The sequence below is a fragment of the Lithobates pipiens genome, unplaced genomic scaffold, assembly GCF_037356315.1.
Source record: "Lithobates pipiens isolate NorthernLeopardFrog02 unplaced genomic scaffold, aLitPip1_a1.2 Scaffold_18, whole genome shotgun sequence".
Classification (NCBI taxonomy): domain Eukaryota; kingdom Metazoa; phylum Chordata; class Amphibia; order Anura; family Ranidae; genus Lithobates; species Lithobates pipiens.
Genome location: NW_027507758.1, coordinates 65,588,118 through 65,610,812, shown reverse-complemented (window position 1 = coordinate 65,610,812; position 22,695 = coordinate 65,588,118). Strand labels below are relative to the sequence as shown.

Below are 22,695 nucleotides of genomic sequence, written 5' to 3'. Positions count from 1 at the left end.
GTGATTGTGTGTTTTGTTTTACTGACAGAGGCAAATGATGACAGATTGTTGAAAGCTTTGCAGTCATTATTTTTCTTATACAACATTATTTTTATGCAGCAAAAAGTGGACATTGAAGGTTGTTTGTATTGAGCTACAAAAGCTGAAAATAACATCAAACTCACAACAATACGATTGGATTGTCACCCCCATTCCATTTCTTTCTTTACTCACTTTATTTTAATTTATAATATATAATATATCTACACAACAGTCCGGGCTCTGTGGTTGCTTTGCCCAGTGCAGTGAATAGCATCTTTTGTATTGCATTTGGCAAAATTTACACCGTCAGCCCAAGGAAGGAGAAACACAAACTGTCTCTTAAAGTGGAACTAAACCCTCCTATGCTTTTCAGCCAAGAAAGCTGCCATCTAAGCCTCTGTTTGATCTTCAACTGCCATGATGCTGCACATGAGATCAATTACAACACCAGCCATTTGCAGGTTTGACAGTTTGGTTGAGAGCACAAGCAAATGTGACAGTTAGCATTCCTGGCATGCCAGTAATGTAACTGTTTTTTTTTTAATTGATGGGTTTAGTTCCACTAAGTGCCTGTTAACACCACAAAAACGTCCTCCATAGCTGTTTCGGATGCTTGTTTTAAACTCTTTTTTGTGTGTTTTGGTGCATTTCTGATGCATTATGGGATGCATTCCACATGAATGAATGAATGAATGAAATACTTGTATAGCGCACAATGCGAACTGAATCGCCACATAGTCTTTTCTTCTTTTTTGATGCATTTTTGTTGCAACATGGCTTGTGTAGCAATTGTATATGCTATATTATTATTTTTTGCCTTATTTATATATATATATATATATATATATATATATATATATATATATATATATATATATATATATATATTTTTTTACAAAAGTTAAATTTTTTTACAAAAATTACTCTTTAAATATCAGTCTATACCTGCGCTAAAGTATACTCACTTAACTCTACAAGGAATCTGCAGCAGAAGGATATTTGGAGTCATAAAGTGACTTCCTGCACACCATCACTTTCCCCAAATTAAAGTGGCACATTAATAGACGTAGAATATCAGATTAAATGCTTGGTGTCATAATTTGTGTCCATTTTACATGCAAGATGACCTGTTTTATGAACTAAATATATAGCAACAGAATATCATATCATCTAATTGGAGTTCAAAGTGCTGGTCTGATGTGCAAAAACACTCAGGGCTCGTTCACACAAGCCTCTTCAGCGCCTGTTTTAACCCCTTGATGCCCTCCCTAGTGCACCTCAACTGCAGCTTGCAATGTGGCCTTACTCACTTTAATGGGTTGCTTTCGTTGGGCATTCTTGGGGATATAGTTATTGCAAAGCACCCTTTTGCAGCCGCAGCATGTGTGCACCCCTGGCTGCTGCCTCTGCAGCTAAAAGGGATAGCGGTTGGGGGGCAATAAAAGCGCGCCTTAAGCACAGGCTTTTACCACCCCATTCATTGGCTTGAGGATATACTGAAGACACTCAGAGGATATACTGAAGACACAGAATAGATGCAGCCATGTTGGATCTGCTGTGGCTATTAGGGAATAGGGATAAAAGAAGTAATTTGGTAAAATTTTGCAAAAGGTCTTGCTAATTTCACTAAGTTTCCTGGACAAAATTTGCTTGAAAAACAAATAAAATGTCTCTTTTTCCCCTCTTAATTTAATTTATCCCTAGTGGCTATATACTGTAAAGGAAGAGGATGCAGACAGGCCTTTATGCAGGGAATGAAGTCTTGAAGAAGCAGAACTGCTGTTCCGGTTGAGGGATTTATTATGACCAACCATTATATATGAATATTTAACATTCAGGCTGGCCTACAGCTAATGTTCGATGCAGGTCTTTGGGACTCCTTTAAACTAGTGGCTATAAAGGAAAAGACTCTGGAGGACAGCTGTGGTCGGAGAAATAAGCAACGTTCTGCCTCCTCAGCTACATTTTGTAACTTGGTATAAAAACTTTGGGCAGTTAATGAGGAGGATGTTGTAAGGAGACTTTTCTATTTTGTGGAATCACAAGTTTATCTCCTGAGCTTAAATTAAGTTTTCATAGCTGAGCCAAAGCTTGTCAGGACTGTACAAGTTCAAGCTATGGGTCAGGGATGTGCGGTGCGGTCAGTGGCTGGTAAGGCACTGGTTAGTATCAGAGCCAGATACACACAGGTTACATACACTGCGATCGTTAGAGCGTGAGAAATAATTCTAGATCTCCTCTGTAACTTTAAACCTGTCATCTGTAAAAAAATGTAAAACGTCGCCTATGGAGATTTTTAACCACTTCCCGACCAGCGCATGACGATGTACGTCGACAGAATGGCACGGTCAGGCATATTGGCGTACAGGTACGTCCAATATTCAATGCCGCCCTGCCATCGGGAGCACGCCACCGCCGGCGCGTTCCCGCGCTGGTCGGGACCCCCGTGAGTCCGGTCGCGGGACCCGCAGACTCGATCACCGCGGGCATCCCCGCGATCGTCTCACGGAGCGGCCGAATGGAGAAAATGCCGAGTAAACAGCATTTCTCCATTCTGCCTAGCAACTAGTGACGCTGATCTCTGCTCCATGTGATTGGAGCAGAGATCAGTGTTCACTAAATGAAAGCCCAACCCCCCCACAGTTAGTAACACACCCCTAGGAACACTTAACCCCTACAGTGCCACCCACTGGTTAACCCCTTAACTGCCAGTGTCATAAGATGGCCTAAGACCAGCACCAGGAAGAAGCCAGAGAGAAGATGCCAGTAGGGGAGCTTGTGAGCTTTGGACCGTTCAAGAAAAGGTAAGTATTGCCCAAGTTAGTTCTGCTTTAAGCAAGCAACCAGCAAATGTTTTTTAAGCAGTTACAGCAACAGTTTTATTCCTTTGTGAAAAAATGTTTTCTACGTCGAGAATAAAACCTGATCATTGTAAACATCTTTGTCAGTGTAAGGATTTATCTCAACCCCTGTAACTGTAAGTTATGCTGGATAGCTTGGTTAAAGTGATTGTAAACTCTTATTTTTTTTTTTAAATAACAAACATGTCATACTTACCTGCCCTGTGCAATGTCTTTGTACAGAAGCCCCGATTCTCCTGTGCTCAGGTCCTCTCCCCAAGGCATTTCTTATGAGGGCACTCATGAATGCTTACTCCCGAGCTGGCTCTGTGTCCACAGACACACAAGGGTCAGCTTGGCCCTGCCCCACCCTGCCTCCTCAGTGGCTGGCCAATGGCTCCCACTGCTGTCTCTGAGCCTATGAGGAAGGAGGGAGCTGCTCTTGTGCACAGCGCTGGATCAAGGTCAGGCTCAGGTAAGTCTAAGGAGGGGGGCCTGGGGGGGAGCTGCACTCAGAAAGTTTTTTTACCTTAATCCAAAAGAGTGCATTAAGGTACAAAAAACCTTCAGCCTTTACAACCACTTTTACAAATCAGGAGAGAATCGCATTAAAGTGGAACTAAAGGCAAGAATACTCACCTCTGCTCCAACCATCCAACATCCATGAGGTCCCTCACCAGTGCCAACATCTTCTCCCCAGCTTCTTTCACATGCCAATCTTTGGCCGTCTTGGGTTCACCGGTGTTAGGTAAAATCATGCTAACGCATACATAGCCATTCATCTCAGCACCTTGGCACTGTGCCGGAAATGTAAAGGGAGCTTTGTATGCCAACAGGCAATTAGGTGTATTTTATTGTGGAAAAAGACATAGCATGTTTCTTCTGCAGTAAAGAACTGCCTGTTGGCAATGTATTTTTTTTTTGCCTTTAGGTCTACTTTAAGGTGGAGAAAAATATAAATGAAGGCATATGAATTTATAATAGGAATTCACATACTAAATACTGCAATTGCACATATTGACCCCATACAGTTACCAGAATACGGTATTTTGGTGATAGTGGTCCTTTAAATTTTTCCTGTTGCATTTAGCATTGTTGTAGTCATGCAGTGCAAGATTCCCCTCGTTCCTCCTCCTCCTTCCCCATTGCCTTACCTTCAAGGCTGATTTGTTTTATTAAACTGACTGTCCCCAGCATCTGCAGTCCATAATAAAAGCCTGACATAGCAGCCTGGCTGCCTTCTGTGTCCTGCAGATACTCATCATAAGTGTCAGGACATACCAAGGTTAGCGGTCACTGAAACGCGTGCGCTGCCCCAGTCTTGCCAAGCGCTCTTGGCAGCTGAATGAATGTCACAAAGAATAGACAGGGAATTACAAAAGGTTAAACGGAAGGCGGCCTCTCCTGTTTTCCAAAGAAGCACCAAGCGCTTTTTTGAAACACTTGTAAAACGAACGCCGGCTTGTTTGCAGTCCGCTACCCACACTTTGGTATGATCGAATAACGTGGGCATTGTTTGCAGTGGACTGGGTATTATCTCTTAGATCGACCAACCCAAATGCCTACCATGGATGTTTTGTCTTCTCTCCCGGTTGAAGAGGACCAATTTTCAACTAGCAGGATTTTAACCCTTTGCTGGTGTTTTATTCGATCCTACAATACTTTTCAATGGATTTTTATTCAACGCTATCAGTCCCTCCCCAGAAGAGCCTACAATCGAATGGCACTATCCACAGTCATACAAGGACATCATACTGCATGGAAGCTCAGTAAATTTGACTTTACAAGTCTGCATGAATAAATTCCTGACATATCACAATATACAGCAACGGTATTATTTTATCATATTGTTCTATTTATATCATCATTATATCAATATTTATCATGAAAAAGACAGCCCTTGAGCTCCAGTCCTATACTAAGACGATGTCATCAGTCTGCTACAAGCAGGAGGAAGCATTTTCTCAGTCTCCCCCCCCCCCCCCCCCAAGTCATCACACAGACTGTACGCTGTAACTTTGTAGCATGTCTCAAAATTAGGGGCTGCAACAGAGGGCTGATTTGCACCAGATGTTTGTTAAAACAGAGCTCCACTCCCCCCCCCCCTGCCACATTTGGCATTTTTCTTGGGAGGCAGGGAGCAGGTATCTGGTTTTGACAGATATCCGCTCCCACATCTGGGTACAATCGGCGCTCTACAACATTTCTGGCTCCACATCCTTCCCCCTGTTGCCTTCTGGGACGCACACGGGTCCCAGAAGATGTTGGGACCATTCAGAAAGCGCAGCTCGACTTCGGCATGCGCAGTAGGATACTGGCAGTTCCCCTTTCTTACAATGCCAGCGCCTGAAGCTGATTGACAAAGTGGCTCAGGGTGCCGACATCGCTGGATCTCTGGACAGGTAGGTGTACTTATATTAAAAGTCAGCAGCTACAGTACTTGTAGCTGCTGACTTTTTTTTTTTTTTTACAGACTGGAATTCTTTTTAACACAGCTGAGAACTGCACAGGCACCAGGGGTTAATATAACTATATCATTCCTGAACTGGTATCCCAGTTCAGGAAGTAGATGCTGACACTGGATGATGCCTGAACATAGATGGTGCCTGACTTCAAGTGATAAAGGCATTGTCGGGGGAAGTCTTATCTATCTATATTACCTAGTTTTCGGTATGTATACACTTAACATGAAAAGTCTTAAAAATAATGTAAATGTACTTGCATATTACTTACTACTTCCATCACAAATAAAAAAAAGAGCTCATTTCTTATTAGGGAAAGCAGGGGGGGCCCTGAAAATCATTGCCTTATCTCCTTGTAGCCAACGATGCATCCAGAACTGCTAGTTTGCAGCAGCCTAAGATCAAAACCCGGGTGGCTGTCAGCATGTTTCAAGTGTTGGCAGCATCTTGGTGTAATCCTGGCATATCAATCTTATGTCTGTGTTGTGCTTATTATAGTTACACTCTATTTGTCACTGACTGTGAATGCAGAGTGCACTAGTGGATATAATGCCCTGTACATTTTATATGCAAGACTTTCCATTGTATTTCCTAAAAATGAAAAAAACTGTTAAAAAAATACGACTATGCACTGCCTTCAAAGTCGAGAGTCTTGAGACTCCCCTCACAGCCCCTAGCATCACTATTTACATTTATATTTATTTATTTAGTTAATCCTAAACGCAACAATTTAAAGGTTTAAAAAAAAAACAATTACATCCTGGCATTCCAGGAATTCTAACTGTCACATTTTCTTGTGCTTTCAACCAAACAGTCAAACAATCCAATGGCTGTGGTCATAACTGATCACATGTGCAGCACCATAGCAACTGCAGATCAAACAGAGGCTAAGATGGCAGCTTTCTTGGCTGAAAAGGATAGGAGGGTTTAGTTTTGCTTTAAAGTGTAGAAAATAAAACAATCCCTTGGACATACTAGAAAACTTTTATTGCCCAGTCACTTATATTGCGACACATGAATTCTGCTCACTTCCTAATTCCTGCAGTCTCTTCCCGCTATAGTCAACATGACCACTGGGAGCAGCAGGGAGCCAATCACATGAGCATAGAATGACCATTCCGCGAGCCTTCCATATACCAACTGTTGTCACAATGACCCAATACCAATTTTAGAAACCCTATATGGCCTCAGATTGATTAGAAAAGTAATTTTTTGTTATTACTAACATACAAAAAGGCTTGTCTAGCAATCATATATATCAATATATATATACATAATTACAATCTTATAATCTGCGTGGAACATGCATGTTCTCTCTGTGTTTGCATGGGTTTCCTCCAAGTACTCTGGCTTCTTTTCACATTCTGAAGGCATGCTTGTAGGTTAATTGGCCCTAGTATGTTTGTACAAATTGGCTACACGTACACGTGTTATCAAACTTTGCCCGCCAGTTACAAAGCCCAAGAAATTAGAGGGGGTGTCATATCACATTCGGCTACCCATCACATTTTGCTATCAGCTGGAGTGCGCATGAGCGCGGCCATATGCGTTCCAACACTGTTGTAAGACACCACTTTGCTTCGCTAGGCATAATTATAATCAAACTCTATGTCCACTTGAATGGTGGGGCTTGAACCTGGACTCAGGGGTGTGGCCACTGTGTTGGAACGCATATGGCAGCGTCACGCATGTGACGCATACATGATTCATGATATGACTGGATGTATATACTGTATATATATATATATATATATATATATATATATATAAAACTAGTAGTTGATATATTATGGTATATAAGTATATTTATTGATATACATATATATATAGATTTTCCAATATATTTAATATATACTCTATCTATATATCTATCTATCTATCTTTATTTTTATATTATATATATATATAATATAAAAAAATATATTTTATATATTATATATTATTATATATTATATATTATATATATATATATATATATATATATATATATATATATATATATATATATATATATATATATATATATATATATATATATATATTTAATGCTGCTTAACTTGAAAGTTTGCTGGGGTGCCCTTTTTGTATGTTTACATGTGCATCTTTCTAATTTTTGCTAATTTCAAACTCATCTGAGCATCGGCCATTGTTGATATATATATTTATATTTTTTTTTTTAACGTGGAGTTACCTCATGTATTTAGCAAATTGTTCGTTGGCCTGGAGTTCCCCTTTAAATAGATGGACTGGACCTGAACCGACTTCCAGGGGAGAGAGCCGGACTATCAGGTGAGGCGTTTAGCTGGCATCAGCTGGAAAGTGCGAGTTATCGGTATCTTTACTATAAAAGGGCACCACAGTGCTGACAGTAAGGAGAAGACAATGTCAAGGAGAAAAGGGTATTGGTATTTTGGATACTCTTGACTGCTCGGCTTGGAGAGAGAGTTATTCTTGTCACAAATCCTTTTGTCTGCATCTGCTGACTGCTTGCCTGTAGCCAGCAGCATACTTTAACTGTTTTGTCACCTCCTAACATCACATGGATCAGCTGTCGCTCTTTTGTTCCGGGTATTGTAGAACTAATCCACTGAGGCCATTCTCCTGTGCAGTAAATAAAACACAAACTGCTTCTCAGACAATTCTCCATGAATATTTCAGATGGGGTTTTTACAGCCCTGATTCACCAAAAAAAAATTCACTTTGTTCTCGCCTCGGACAGTTTAGGGCCGGAGGAGTCAAACGTCTGGGGCCCATGTAGCCTCTTTTGCAATTAATTGTAAAATGTCCATTTTTCTCGTTTACAGTTTTTAAACTTTTTCTTGGCCATTGGTGTGAGATCACACAAAGTGTATACGTCGCAATCATACCTTCATTCACAGAGTGTGAAAAGAACATAGAGTACAGGAGACTTCAGCATCTAGATTTACCCTTTACTTTTTACTCTTTACTTTTTACTTTTATAGTGCTGTTCAGAATGCCCCCCTCACAGTCATGGTTCTGGCTCAGCCAAGGGGTATTGGCCGTGTAACTATGCAGGCATCATCACATTGGTGGTCAGTTAACCATAACTTCAGCCTATGTTCACACTACTGCAATGCGATGTAGTGTGGATTTGATCCGTTTTTTGTCCTGTATGAGGTGGGAATTTGCCTTGCATTTTGAGGTAGACTGGTGCAAATTTACTGCAATTTTTCTGCAAATTTTGGGAGGCAGACAGGGTACAATTCTCAGAGATGTGAACTGTGTGCTGTGAGTTTACTGCAAGTTCAATTGAAGCCTGTGAAGATAAAATTTGCACTGCACCATAGGAATTCGCATATCACCCAAAGTCAATACGCACAGGACCCTTTTATTTCTCGCACCAAATTCGCAATGCACAGATGTGAACCAAAGCGATGGAATACTATGCATTTTACATGACCTGTGCATCTGTGTGTTCCTAAACACATCAAGCCTGCTGTAAATTCGAATCAGTGTGAACCCAGGCTAAAGCTGAACTAAACACATTGATATAATGGTTTAAAAAAAACAGTTACATTCTTGGCATGACAGGAATGCTAACTGTCGCATTAGCTTGTGTTCACAACCAAACTGTCAAACCATCAAATAGTTGGTATCATAACTGATCACGTGTGCAGGACCGTGGCAGTTGCAGATCAAACAGAGGCTAAGATGGCAGCTTCCTTTGCAGAAAAGGATAGGCCCCTAGAACAGTGGTCTCCAAACAGTGGCCCGGGCGTCAGATGCGGGTCTTTGCTTTCTTTTATCCAGCCTTTAGCATCCAACAATGGGACATAGTTCCTGCTACCGACACCGATAATGGGTCACTATGCTTCCCACTGAAGCCAATGATTGGACACTATTACTGACACCAGTGATGGGACAGTATTCCTCCCACTGACACCAATGATTGTGCATCATATCTCCCACTGATAGCAATGATAGGGCACTATTCCTCCCACTGACACCAATGAAGGGGCACTATTCCTCCCAATGACACCAATGATGGGGCACTATTGCTCCCCCTAATACCAATGATGGGGCACTATTCTTCCCACTAAAACCAATGATGGGGCATTGTTTAAACTGGCGGAAGGACATTTTCTTCTCCCAATGGCCACAGTCTGGCCCTCCTAAAGTCTGAAGGTCAGTAAACTTGCCCTTTGTTTATAACGTTTGGAGACCCCTGCCCTACAGGAACCCTGGTTCAGAATGGCTGGTTTAGACATTTGATTCACTTTAGGCTCTTCCCTAAACTAATTTATTTAGTCTGTGTCCACTTTAAGACAAGCCTGGCCCCTTAGGCTTCAAAAAATAGGGCAAACTCATTAAAATTGGGATTTTTGGGTTACTCTGCTCTTCTTTTTAAGTATTTATAAACATTTATGGAATAGAGAAAATAAAAATTGGCACTGATGGGAGTTTTGTTAATAAAATCTCAATATTCCAAGTTCACTAAAGGTAAAAGAACAAACTAATCCACATATGTTTGTGAATACTTTACAAAGTTCTATTTTTCAGGTTTGATGCCCTTTTACCAGGTTCAGAGTCTACTGTGCACATCAGCCTCCTAAAGAAACCCAAATATCAAAGGTGAAAGGGAAAAATAACAGAATTGTATTCATATGATACCTGAGGAAAAGAAGACAAACAGTTCAAGTACTTTACCGAGGATTCATTCACCCTTGTGTGCACATGATTCCTCTGAGCAAACCTCCTACTGTTTGTCCTGTCAATATTGATGGAGGAGAAATCTATCTCCTGACACACTGGCATATGCTGTCTTCACTTGGACATAACTTGGATGAGGTGAGGGGTCACTAAAATAATAAAGATATATTAATACCCCCCTACACCCCCAAAAGAAACTAAAAGGTGTATGTACTCCTGAGTAGAACATCAAGTCAATAAAAAGTTCCAATCTAAGAATACATACACTTTTTAACACATCAGTGTTATTTTAAAATATTGTAGAAAATCAAGCAAGTTTGCAAACAAGTGTTTATCTTTTTCCTTTATCTTGCTATTGCAGGGGAGTTTTACAGAAAACCTGAAGTCAAAATTATTAGTTGATGGCTGATAAAGAGGCCTGCAGTTGTTTTAAAACCTAGATGTAGTTATATTACCTGGATATACAGGGAGGTACAGCGAACTGGAAAACTTAAAGACTTTCCATTGATTTCCTCCTCACTGCACTGAAACTACAGAATATCCAATGCTCCTCCAATTTCCTTCTGTATTTCTTTATTCCTAAGTATACATTTGGTGTGTAGGGAAGAAATGGACTCCAGAAATTAAAATTGTTGGGACTTTATGCTTCTCAAGGAAGCTTGGGGAGCAACATAACAGTTGAAGCCAATGCCTCAGCATGACAGCTAGGAAACTCCCATGTTTAAAAGAAATGGTCAGCATCAGCACCATATATAATCATCTCAAGACAGCGATACTTTGGGTACCTTTTGAGCATTACAGCAGTCAGATCATCATAGTCATCAGTTACAAAATTTTAATAGTTCCTTAAAGTCCAATTGAACCTGAAATAGCTAAAAACAATGTCTGACTATTTGTATTCTTGCTAAAACGGTTACAAAGTAGAAAAGGCTGTCCCCTCCCAGCAGCTACAGAGTGGGACCCTTTTTTCTCTGTAGGGAATCAGTTGCCTCTTTGCAGAGGTGCAACACTCCCCCTACTGAGTCAGAATTATGGTTCTGCAACCGGCAAAGCTCAAAGCTCCCTGCTGATTGGAGAGCTCTGGCTGGGTCTCAGCAGGAGGCGTGTCAGACTTCTGAAGAAAGACCACTGCTTCTGCACAGAGAAGGTTCTCCTTTGCAGCATGCTGGTAGGAGACAGGCTTTTCTACTTAGGCTGTAGCTGCTATCTAAAGAAAAGAACATTTGCACACACTTTGTTTTGAGCTGATTTAAAATGAAGGTTTAGGTTGGCGCTGCCTATAGGGGTATATCTAGTCTGCGCATCAGACTGGTCTTTTCCCAGCCACCAATGATCACAGTCTTCGATAGCTAATCTCTTGGGACATGCAGTTTTGTGGCTTGTACGTACATCAATCAGATGTGCTGTGCAAAGCCTCATAGAACCAACTTGGTATTCGCAAGAAAATTGTCAACTTATGGTGACAGATATAAAAATATGACTTTTCTGTATGGCCATTGAGGCAATTGACATTAAAACAAATTTGTGTATGGACTGCAAATTGGGAGAGGAAAGACTGGATGTGTTACAAGCTTCTTCTTAACGATCAGATTTAAAGTATAACTAAAGGAATTTTTTTTTTTACATTTAGATAGCCGAGAGGGAGTATAATATCTGTCATTTTTTTTTTTTTTAATACTACTGTCTGTACCCCCATTAGGGAGAGTCGCCCTCAAACTGTCCTGTTGACTGTTCACCAAGAGTGAAATAAAATCACAAATTTTGGGTTGTCACTAGAACAGAAATAGGGGGAAAATCTTCTAATGGGGACTCTAGCTCTGGTGACCCTGATGGCAACCAGAGACTTGATCACTTTGGAGGAATTTCATCTCTATTTTGGCTATGAAACAGAAAGTGAAGGGCTATCTTTCTCCAATGGGACGCAGATGGCAAACAAACTGACATGGGGTTACAACTCTCCCTTGCGCTATCCAAAGATAAAAAAAACAAAACAAAAAACCTATAGTTCTACTTTAAGAAATGTTATTGTGCTTCCGCCTATGGGATCTATTGAACAATACTAACAAAGCCTCCATACACAATTAAACGCTGTTTTCCAAATTCAGTAGCATTCTTTTGGACATTAATTTAACAAAATCAATAAAGCATGAGCTGGATTTCAGCTTCTAGATAAACACTAGCCAGGGAGACACTTTGTCAAATAGAAATGACTTTTCTCTTCCAGATAAAGTCGGTTTCTACAGGGGTCAGTGTGTTGCAACTAAGGTTTGAAAGCTATGTGACCTTCACATGTTTTGCTTACTTGCACTACAAAGCTAGGCAAACAAACTTCAGAAAGATAAGATGTGTTTTGGGAGATTTTTTTTGTTTCAATTTTTTTCTTTTTTGCGTGGCATAAAATCCCCAATTGTGAAATTGTGGCAAGACCTCCTGTATGGAGCCAAGTAACTGATAAACAATTACACTACAAAACATTTTTTTTTCGAGTTACAAAACAGTGCTTCTTACTGCCTGGACATTAGGCCTTCTGATGGTCTTCAGTCCCACCAAAGGGTCCTACCCTGTGACCACTTGTCAGAAGAATAAATAAAAGCTACCGAACATTTGTGCAGGATCTGAACAGACCCTTTCATGTCTCATTTAAAAAAAAAATATGATTTTGTTCAGCCGTTGATCTGTAAATTTTTAACAAATTGGATATAGTCTCTTCTTTTTCAAGAAGTCTAATAATTCAGCTAAAATAGCAAAGAAAATAGATATATCATTTATTTTTAGTTAGGGTGCCCATAGACAGCAGAGGTGCACAGGTTAACATAAATGGATAGCAAAGGGTTTGTGGGAGTGAGGAAGAACCAAGGGTCCACCGGAAAAAAGAAAAACCTAGGTTTAGTAGGAGTGAGGAAGCATTTAGGGTCCGTAGGAGTGAGGAAGAGCAGTGTGGAGGAAGCAATGGTCCACAAGAGTGAGGATAACCCAGGATACATAGTAATGAGGAATTACCCAGGGTCCAAAGGAGTGAAAGAGACCAAAGGGGCTGTAGCAGTGAGGAAGAACCCAGGATCCATAGGAGTGAGGAAGAACCAAGGGGTTGTAGGCGTGAGTAAGAACCCAGGGTCTGTAGGAGCAATAGAAGAACCCATGGTCCGTAGGAGTGAGGAAGAACCAAGGGGTTGTAGGTGTGATTAAGAACCCGGATTTTGTAGGAGTGAACAACCCAGGGTCCATAGGCATGATAAAAATCCAAGGGTTTGTAGGAATGAGTAAGAACCCAGGGTCTGTAGGTGTGAGGAAGAACCCAGGGTCCATAGGCATGAGGAAGACCAAGGGTTTGTCAGAGTGAGTAAGAACCCAGGGTCTCTAGAAATGAGGAAGAACCAAAGGTCCACAGGAGTGAGGAAACACCCAGGTTCATAGAACTAAGGAAGACCCAAGGGTCTGTCACAGTAAAAAAGAACCTAGAGACCATAAGTCTGAGTAAAAACCCAACTTCACCAACATGCAAATGAAATAAAATGAGCATATCATGCAATACAGGCAGATCGTAGGACATAGCTTCCTGAAACAATGTGTGTGACATTAAAATATGTGTGACATTGAAATGTCATTCCAAATGTTCAAACTTTAAATCTTTAGCTTTCATTGGACCAAAAAAACAAAAATAAAAACAACTTGTGGTTCTGCATTGACGGATTTTGTTCAGGGACTTCCTGTTAGGGGTGACAACTGTCTCCAATTTGTGTTCCTGCCTTGTCACATGCACTACTGTTGATCACTAAATTGTGACAATACCAATGTACATTGCGCAGCATGGACCGCTATTCTTGTCACTATCAGGAAGCTGACCTAAGAACAATGCTCTGCAGCAAGACTGGAGCGAGCGCATGTAGACAGGAAGCGACTGAAAGAAACTGGAGGAGATCAACACTGAGATGAAAAGAGTGAAAAGAGTATTTTATGGAAAATAAAACATGGCAATGGTTTATATGCTACAAACTAAATCTGATTCAGTTATGGTTTATATCTACATTTATTTTATTTCTTTTTTGTCTGAAAGCCTAGAACCAAACAGTTACTGCACAATAAGATTCGCCTGGAAAATGTAAGACATGTTAGTAACTATGCATGTAAATATTTGAGTACAACTCTTATAGAAAACGACAATTTAACTACGCTATTTTTTTTTTCCTTTTAGGCCGCCGAGGGGTAAGATCCAGGCTAAAGGTCATTTTCGGTCAGCGCGGTCCCACAGGGGTTAAAGAGTCATTTTCTTCTCCCTATGTGACTCGGGAGATACGGGAGAGAGGGAGGCATGCAGACATCTGCTCTTTAGAAATTCAAGGAGATAAAAAAGCACAAGAAATGCAAAGATGACTAAATGAACAAGCAGGCACAAAAGGAGCTCAGATTTGGGCATTCTTGTCTGGCAAGGAGGCAGTCACTAAGGCTAATGAAGCATTGGCGATACGGGACGTATGCCAGCGTAACAAAGAAGATGTACATCAGTGGCGCAGATGAGCCAAAGACCCCCAGAGTAAAATAATGACATAATCACCATCGGTGTCACAGACCAGACTGTACACAAGGTGAAATAGGGGAAAATAAATACGAGTCTTTAACGTCCCTCATGCATGTACATCGGGAGGAGAATCACTATTTCTTATTTGTAGCGGCTTTATACACAACGATGGAGATGCAGAGCAATGCCAGAGCTTAAATAGATCGCATAATACAAAGCAGACAATCATTAGAGGAGACGGTTAGGCTGCTAACATATTAAGGCTTGATTTAAGAAATTGAAGAATCACCAATAACAAATCAAATACTTTCTTACTGGTAAAATGACAGCCAATGTCTGACTGCTGTCATCTGATTGGTTGCTAGAAGCAACACAGATGCTTTTCTATATATTTCATTATTTTGTTTAGCTGTAATAATGAACATTTATTTTTGGTTGGGCTTTACAGCTAAAGTTTAATCTCCTTATATTTTGGTTTTCATCAACATAGTTACAACCTATAAAAGGGATAAAGAAAAAAATAAATCATTTTTTAAAGAAATCTACTGAGCTGGAGAGAATCAGCTCAAGAGAGTCTATATACGTTTTCACAGCTTTTACTGTGAAGAAACCTTTCCGTATTTTGGAGATTAAATCTCTAATTCTAATGAAATGATAAAATAATACCTTTTGCCATTACATATCTAATTTTAGTCCCAATGACCTCACCACTGTGTCTCTGCGCTTCTCTATGCAATGCAGGCAAATTATAGCTGGTGGGAGGAGTTGGCAGGGGTGTGTACATAGCTTCCTAAAATCAGGAAACTGTGGTAACACCCACATATGATTCTGAGCCTCCCTGATTGAAAGAACGCAAATCCAATAAATGAAAAGGGTGAGTAGGGACAGTCAGACTTTGGAGAAAAGCGATAGATGATGATGGATGTCCTCTAGCCAGGGAATAAGGCAGCCTCTATCTTACCTTTTTCATGGCTGCTGTATTCTTAGCAGCACTTTGTAGTACTTTAATAAAATTTTTCTCCAGTATTAACTCCCTTTCCTATAAATGCCAATGGCTGGCAAAAGTTTAGCCGTCAGGACAAATCCCAATGATTTGGAATGTAGAGGTAAGCATTCTACAGTTCTGTTGTGCAAATGAAGGCATCCATAGAACCCTTATGGATGTGCTTGCTCATTGCTCCTCAGGGGTGGAGCTTGGGGGCTTGGCGCATGAATACTAGAGTGATACTGGAGAGGCTGTCTTTTTATTTTTCTGTACCTACGTTTGAAGGCCTAATCAAGTGCTTTCATCAGCCACAAGACAAAAGTATTTTTCTTGCTTATTCTTTCAGCTTAGGGTGTCACTACCAAGAAATTATGTCAGTGAAATATGAACCAGACACAACAGGAAGTAAGAAGACATTTCTCCAAATCGAGAGATTGTAAACATGGCCCTCCTAATGTTCTTGTATTGAACTGTACCGTCTGAACTGTATTATCTCCCTTTAGTGTTGGTGCTATATAAATCCTGTAAAATTAATGTAGAGGAGGAAATATAGATTTAAAAAAAATAAAATAATATATATATATATATATATATATATATATATATATATATATATATATATATATATATATATATACGCATTGTTTATTTTCAGCTGCAACTTTTGTTATATTTATATGTAAATAAATATATATAAAAAATAAATATGATATGTATATTATATATATATATATATATATATATATATATATATATATACACACACACACAGGTGCATCTCAAAAAATTTGAATATCATCAAAAAGTTTATTTATTTCAGTAATTCAGTTCAAAAAGTGAAACTCATATATTATATAGATTCGTCACACACAGAGTGATGTGTTTTAAGCATTTCTTTCTTTTAATCTTGATGATTATTGCTTACACCTAGTGAACACCATTTTTATACTGTGATACTGTGTCTATATAATTATTTTCATATACACTATATATATATATATATATATATATATATATACATATATATATATATATATATTTATAAAACTGTAGATGCTATGGAACTATCGTATCTTTGTATATCTTTATATATTTTTTATATATTATTTTTTAATACATTTTGAGTGGACTTTTTCTTGTATTTTGGCCTGTAGAAGGGCCTGATTGCACACCTATAGCTTTATATATATATATATACAGTATATCGATATAGACATATCTATATAAATACATTATTTTTCCTTCCATATATTAATTACACGTTTTATACCTCCTATTCCCATATTTTTATTATTCACTTAACTTATTGCAATTTCATATAGAATTCAAAAAATATTATTATTACACAGGATTTATAAAGTGCCAATGTGCACAGTGTTTTATAATGTACAGGGAGACAGTGCAGTTACAACACAATTCAATACAGAAGGACTTGGAGGACTTGGCTCCTGAGAGCTTACAATCTACAAGGGAGGGGGAAGTGATACAAAAAGGTAATAACTGTGAGGGATGATATAATATTAATTATAAAATAGAGTCTTATGAAATGTATTGTTTTTGTTTCCTTGTTTTAGGGTTATCATTCTATTTTAAGATTAGCAATCAAATCAGGAATGATAATACTTGCTACGCACATCCAAAACCTTTGTATAACATGAATAAACATTATATCCATGTAAAAAAGATGCTTGTATGTAGCCTGTATCTCAGGAGTATATAAAAAAATCTATCTTGGTAATAGTTTGCCAGTCGGGTCATCAGTACAACTGCAGTCTCCTTGGCACTTGGTCCTCATCCAGCTCCTGCTTTGTAAGTGCATTTGTTTATATTGTTAATTTCTAAGTGAGAGGCCCTGCTGGAAGATTAAAACGTCGCCTGCAGGAAGCATGGTTTTGTTGTGATGAAAATAAGCGACGGGTCTGGAAAGTGCTAAGAGGCCCCCGTCACCTGACAGCGCCTTTCACTGAATACGTTAGGTGTTTGCACTCAGGCAGCTGCCTGTCTGCTTCAGAAGTGACTTATGTCGTTTTTTTTTTTTTTATTAAAGTGAACGTCGGCTTGAGAAAGTGAAAAAGACAATAGCGAGCAACCCCGAGGAGAGTCAGAAAACAAAACACTTGGCTGTGCCCGTGTCCCTTTTCATTGCTTCCAATTAAAGATTCATAAGAAGGGCTTAAATTTTTGATGAGACTTTTTTTTTTTTTTTTAGTTTTGCATGGCTGTGTGAGCTGTGTCTACCTACCATAGAATCTGTACTTTTTTCTTAAGTAAAGGAAACCTGTTGGATGTGTTTCGTGGAGCACAAGCTTGTTAGCTCTTGGTTCTCTGCTGACAAAGCCACCATGTTCTCTAATAAGGAACCATAGGATCTTCTCAATGCCGATCTCTCTGAGGTTTCGGACAATTTTCCAAAGCCATTTAACACCTTGCAGTTTCCTGCAGGTGAGTGACACCGGCGACCGAGAGGTCAAATTGCTCAGCACATCAGTCAAGCCGCTGACAGAGATCTCAACTTTACTGGCGTATCCACATCAGACTCAACGTGCTTAAAGAGGACCTTCAGTCACTTTTTCAACTTTCCATCTATTAAATCTTCTGCCCTTGTTGGTATATAATAATCAAAGCGAGGATGGCCATCATTAAAGCAGAACCCAATTTGAAAGAAAAACTTTTTTAATGGTTACAGATGAAAAGGGATGCGTTTTCATATTTAGGCAAAAATTTTGCCCATGTTGGTAAAACACAGATGTCAATGGGGAAAGTTAAATTAAGATGGATCTTAAGGGCGCAAAGGCTTTAGAGCAGACCTTCAGTCATTTTTTTCAACTTTCCAGCTACTAAATATTCTGCCCTTGTTGTTTTAACTTTGGATAGTTAAAACAACAACAACAACAACGTAAATATACGTCAAAATACCTTATACAGCCCACTTCCTGTTTCTTGTCTGGTCATTAGCCTAGGCTTATGACCTCATGCACAGCCCTCTCTCTCTCTCTCATGAGAGTTGGCCAGGGAGGGAGGGGGGATGAGTCATAAGAGGGCCAATGAGAGCTACAGAGCTGTAGGTGTGTGTCTGTGTAAATCCAGGCTCGCAATCAGCGCTCAAATTCCTCCCAAAGGTGTTCTATAGGGTTGAGGTCAGGCCAATCAAGTTCCTCCACCCCAAACTCGCTCATCCATGTCTTTATGGACCTTGCTTTGTGCACTGGTGCGCAGTCATGTTTGAACAGGAAGGGGACATCCCCAAACTGTTCCCACAAAGTTGGGAGCATGAAATGGTCCAAAATGTCTTGGTCTGACGCCTTAAGAGTTCCCTTCACTGGAACTAAGGAGCCAAGCCCAACCCCTGAAAAACAACTCCACACCATAACCCCCCCTCCACCAAATGATTTGGAGGGGTGGCTCAATGCTTTTGGCAACACAGTGTACGTTGTTCTTCCATATATGTGAATCAACCACTGCTTTAGTAATGGATAAAAATTCATAGTGATGGGCAGTACGATGCTACGTAGCTGGCTGTAGAGTCTAAATATAAACCCTAATGGTCCACATATTTTGTGATACTTTTCCCTTTGTATTAGAATATAAAATTATGTTTCCATAGTAGCAAAGGGAAAAGAGATAGGAAATAAGAGTTAGGCCTCATGCACACGAGACGCAGATGAAACCTCTGTCAAAAAAAAGCTGAAACGCGCGTTTAGAAACGCGCGTTTTGCCGCGTTTGCATGTCGCGTTTAGACGCGTTTAGACGCGTTTGCGTTTAGACGCGTTTATAAAGATAACATCATGTAGACCCTCCCCAAGCTCTCAAAGCATTTTTTTTAACTATTTCTGCTATTTTGATCAGAGTGAGCAGCAGCAGCATAGAGAGCAGTTGTACACTTGCATTTGCCGTGTCACTTGGCACGGCACCTGCCACAAGTTGTGGATTGTCCACTTGCCACGTCACTTGCCACAAGTTGGGGATTGTCCACTTGCCACATCACCTGCCACAAATTGTGGATTGTCCACTTGCCACGTCACTTGCCACATCACCTGCCACGTCACTTGCCACGAGATGTGGATTGTCCACTTTCCACGTCATCTGCCATGCCACCTGCCACAAGCTGTGGATTGTCCACTTGCCACGTCACCAGCCACATCACCTGCCACAAGTTGTGGATTGTCTACTTGCCGCGTCACTTGCCACATCAAATGCCACGTCACTTGCCACATCACCTGCCACAAGTTGTGGATTGTTCACTTGCCACGTCACCTGCCACGTCACCTGCCACAAGTTGTGGATTGTCCACTTGCCACGTCACTTGCCACAAGCTGTGGATTGTCCACTTGCCACATCACTTGCCACGTCACCTGCCACGTCACCTGCCACGTCACCTGCCACGTCACCTGCCACAAGTTTTGGATTGTCCACTTGCCATGTCACTTGCCACGTCAGCTGCCACGTCACTTGCCACGAGATGTGGATTGTCCACTTTCCACGTCATCTGCCATGCCACCTGCCACAAGCTGTGGATTGTCCACTTGACACGTCACCAGCCACATCACCTGCCACAAGTTGTGGATTGTCCACTTGCCACGTGACTTGCCACATCACCTGCCACGTCACTTGCCACATCACCTGCCACAAGTTGTGGATTGTCTACTTGCCGCGTCACTTGCCACTTCACCTGTCACGTCACTTGCCACGTCACCTGCCACAAGTTGTGGATTGTTCACTTGCCACGTCACCTGCCACATCACCTGCCACAAGTTGTGGATTGTCCACTTGCCACGTCACTTGCCACAAGCTGTGGATTGTCCACTTGCCACATCACTTGCCACGTCACCTGCCACGTCACTTGCCACGTCACCTGCCACAAGTTTTGGATTGTCCACTTGCCACGTCAGCTGCCACGTCACTTGCCACATCACCTGCCACGTCACCTGCCACAAGTTGTGGATTGTCCACTTGCCACATCACCTGCCACGTCACTTGCCACGAGATGTGGATTTTCCACTTGCCATGTCACTTGCCACGTCACCTGCCACGTCAGCTGCCACGTCACTAGCCACAAGATGTGGATTGTCCACTTGTCACATCACCTGCCACATCACTTGCCACATCACCTGCCACAAGTTGTGGATTGTCCACTTGCCACGTCACTTGCCACAAGATGTGGATTGTCCACTTTCCACGTCACCTGCCATGCCATCTGCCACAAGTTGTGGATTGTCCACTTACCACGTCACCAGCCACATCACCTGCCACAAGTTGTGGATTGTCCATTCGCCACACCACTTTCCACGTCACCTGCCACGTCACCTGACAAGATGTGGATTGTCCACTTGCCACGTCACCAGCCACATCACCTGCCACAAGTTGTGGATCGTCCACTTGCCACGTCCCTTGCCACGTCCCCTGCCACGTCACCTGCCACAAGTGGATTGTCCACTTGCCACGTCACTTGCCACGTCACCTGCCACAAGTTATGGATTGTCCACTTGCCACGTCACATGCCAGTCACCTGCCACAAGTTGTTGATTTTCCACTTGCCACGTCACCTGCCAAGTCACTTGCCGCGTCACCTGCCAGGTCACTTGCCACGTCACCTGCCACAAGTTGTCTATTGTCCACTTTCCACGTCACTTGCCACTTCACCTGCCACGTCACTTGCCACAAGTTGTGGATTGTCCACTTGCCACATCACTTGCCACCTGCCATGTCACTTGCCACAAGTTGTGGATTGTCCACTTGCCACGTCACTTGCCACAAGTTGTGGATTGTCCACTTGCAATTGCAATTGTTTAAAATATTTTTCTAATGGTTTTTCATCATTTGCAATCATTTTTGAGATTTTTAATGTAAAAAAAAAGGTCACCTTTAAAAACGCATATAAACGCAAACGCGGCTAAACGCGGTTGCCGCGTTCAGCCGCGTTTAGCCCCGTTTTGCGTCTGAAACGCAGAAATTTTTGTCTCTGAACGCATTTTTTTGCTTCTGGAAAAACGTGATTAAACGCAACTGCATATAAACGCAAAAAAACGAGACTGTGTGCATGGACACATAGGATAACATTGAATGAGTTCAGGTGCAGTTGAAAAAACTGTCCAACTGCATCTGAACGCGCGTTTAACTGCGTCTCGTGTGCATGAGGCCTTAGGGTCAGGGCTGGGCAACCCTTAGTTCATGAGCCTAAAGAGTTTCAAACTGCTGGTCCACAAATAAGCCGCCCCTGCTTGTGTACCCCACTGCACTCTTGGACAAGTGAAAATATTATTATTATTAGCACATTTAGCTTAGGATTGTCTTTAGCATTTATCACAGGTATAGAGTTTTGGATACATTATCACCATTTAGCGCCATGATTTCTACTTCATTATATTTTTGAGCTAGGAATACTTATACACAGCCTAAAGAATTTGCATTTTCTACTACCCATGTCACAATTCCATGGCATGCTTGAAAAATTCCCTTGTTAGTCATTAACTATTGTTCCCCTTTCCCCTCTAGGTTGGGAAATGGTCTATGCTTATATAGCCAAATAAAAAATCAATTCAGGCAATTAATCCATCTGTACTTGTGGTGTCAGGAAGAATTTTTCTCTCCTGCAATGCTCAGTGGGTTTTTTTTGTGTTCGTCTTTAAAACTCCAGGAGTTTGTGGAAGATGAAATTGACTATCATGTGTTTATTAACCCAGTTAAAGTGGTAGTAAGCCCTAAAACCCAAAAAATAAGATATTGCAGCCTACCAAACTTTAGATGCGGTGGCTGCATTTGTTTTCCTTTTTTAGGCTATTTTCCCTTTATTGTCAACTGGCCAGTGCCACTCTTCCTGTATTCACTCTGGATGGAGAAACAACGGCGACACCTTTGGACAGCAGCATTGTCAACCCGTAGAGAGGGTAGTGTTAGATGAACTCGCAGATTTAGATGGACTTGGTTAACAATTTAAAGCCAAACTCCAACTAACACTTTTTAAGCAGTTACAGGAACAGCTTTCTTTCCTTTCTGGGATAAAAGTTTCACATAAATGAATAAAAGCTGACCATTGTAAGCACCCCTGACACTTTTGCTGGACTGCTTAGCCTGTTGAAATATAACTGGCTTACTGGTCAGGTCATCAGGTGAAAATAAAGGAAAAAATTGCGAATAACGAAATGTGGTCATCAAATCTAAGAATTGGTAAGCTGCACTAAAATACTATTTACTTTTTTAAC

General features: G+C 40.9%; 1 protein-coding gene across 1 annotated transcript in view; it reads right to left on the bottom strand.

The window, feature by feature from the left end:
* The window catches only part of PROX1 (prospero homeobox 1), a 108,932-nt gene that overhangs the window by 717 nt on the left and 85,520 nt on the right, over positions 1–22,695 (bottom strand). The gene's annotated exons all lie outside the window — the stretch shown is intronic.